Genomic DNA, 2,236 nt, shown 5'->3' with positions numbered 1-2,236 from the left:
ACCTCCCTGAGAAGTCTATTCCTTATAGGTAGAAAGTTTTTCCTAATATCTAACCTAAACCTCCCTTGCTGCAGATTAAGCCAGTTTCTTCTTGCCCTACTTTTCAATGGACATGAAGACCAGTTGACCACTGCCCTCTTTATAACAGCCCGTAACATATCTGGTGACTGTTATCAGGTCCTCCCTACGTTTTCTTTTCTCAAGACTACACATGCCCAGTTTTTTTAACCTTTCCTCATAGGTCAGTTTTCTAAACCTTTTGTCATTTTTTGTTGCTATCCTCTGGACTCTCTCCAATTTGTCCACTTCTTTCCTAAAGTGGGTGCCCAGAACTGGACACAGTACTCCAGCAGGGGCCTTACTAGTGCCAAGGAGAGTGGGACAGTGACCTCCCATGTCTTTCATACAACACTCCTGTAATACACCCCCCAATGATATTAACCTCTTTTGCAGCTGCACCACATTTCTGCCTCATGTTCAATTTATGATCCACTATAACCCCCAGGTCCTTTTCTGCAGTATTACTGCGTAGTCAGTTACTTCCCATTTTGTATGTGTGCATTTAAGTTTTCCTTCCTATATAATAAACAAACAAATAAAATAAGAACAAATATTTTTTGACTGTGTGTTTCAATGAGGAATATAAACTCTTCCGAGCAAAAAACCGTGAGCTGTGTAAGGGAAGGGGTTGTGCATTCATATGTGTGAGGAGCTCCTTGCCGGCTCAGGGCCTGCGTTTGTACATGGATGACTTTATTAGAGGTCTGGGATTTTATTCCTTCTTTCAGTCATTGGATTTCCAATCAAATAGAGATCTATCTGCTGTATTAGTTGGGCAGTGTGTTCTCTGCCCAGCCAGATTGGAGGGGAGTGTCCCAAAACTTTTTTCTGCACTAACATTGGGACACAGTACAGAAAAGAAAAGGAGTACTTGTGGCACCTTAGAGACTAACCAATTTATTTGAGCATAAGCTTTCGTGAGCTACAGCTCACTTCATCGGATGCTCACGAAAGCTTATGCTCAAATAAATTGGTTAGTCTCTAAGGTGCCACAAGTACTCCTTTTCTTTTTGCGAATACAGACTAACACGGCTGTTACTCTGAAACCTGTCATAGTACAGAAAAGGTTGAGACCGCCTGAGTTAGGGACCAATCCCCTGCTGTGTGCCCAGAGCGGGGGGTTCTGTTGAACAAAATTATGGGTGCCCCAAATCTTAATAATCACAGGTGACAGGCCCCCCAAATTGCAGGCACCCTAAGTGATAGGTACACATGTAGAGCTGGGGTTGACCTCCATCGGCCATATGTCCAGTGGGGGGAGTGATGGGGGCTGCAGCCCATGGATAGGGTGACCATACATCCTGTTTTGGCTGGCACAATCTCTTTTTTAAGCCCCGTCTCAGCCGTCCCGACTCTTTTGATCAGTTGGCAAGAGCAATCGGGACAAATGCCCACTTTTGTCAAAAAAGTGGGGGATGGAAGAACATGTGTGTGTGTGAGCGGCAATGCCAGCCTTGGGCACGGGAGGAAGGCAGGGCTTGGGCGAGTAGCAACAACAGTCCCTGCCTGTCCCAGCCTTTAGGAAATGTGGTCACCCTATCTAGTATGTGCGTCGCTGCTCGCCCAAGCCCTGCCTGCCTCCCGCATGGGGAAGGAGGCTTGGGAGAGCAGCTTGGGCCAGTCCTGGGGTGGGAGGAAGAGCTTGGGCCAGCCCTGCAGAGAAAGATGGTCATCCGACCCATGGGGTCCAATTGAGCTAGGATGTATGATTGGGGCTGGGGAACATGGAGACCCTCGGGGGCATTGGAGCTGGGGGCTGGGCCCCTGGGTGGAATGGAGCTGGGAGGTGATGGGGACTGGGCCCCTGGGAGCTGGGGGGCCAGAGGAGCTGCGCCCTTAGGTGCAATGGTGATGGGGTCCCTGGGGGGCCAGAGGAGTTGCGCCCTTAGGTGCAATGGTGATGGGGTCCCTGGGGGGCAGAGAGCTGGAGGGCGATTGGGTGCAAAGGAGCTGGGGGGTGATGGGGGCTGGACCCCTGGGCCCCAAAGGAGCTGGGGGGCCAGAGGAGCTGCACCCGTAGGTGCAATGGTGATGGGGCCCCTGGGGGGCCAGAGAGCCGGGGGGGGTGATGGGGACTGGGCCCCTGGAGCTCAAGGGAGCTGGGGGCTGATGGGGGCCCACAGGCACCCCGACCCGGAAGTGCTACCCGGTTGCCATAGCGCTGACGCCGGCCCGG

This window comes from Lepidochelys kempii, chromosome 17, assembly GCF_965140285.1.
Source record: "Lepidochelys kempii isolate rLepKem1 chromosome 17, rLepKem1.hap1, whole genome shotgun sequence".
NCBI classification, from domain to species: Eukaryota; Metazoa; Chordata; order Testudines; family Cheloniidae; genus Lepidochelys; species Lepidochelys kempii.
This window is presented reverse-complemented; position numbering follows the sequence as displayed.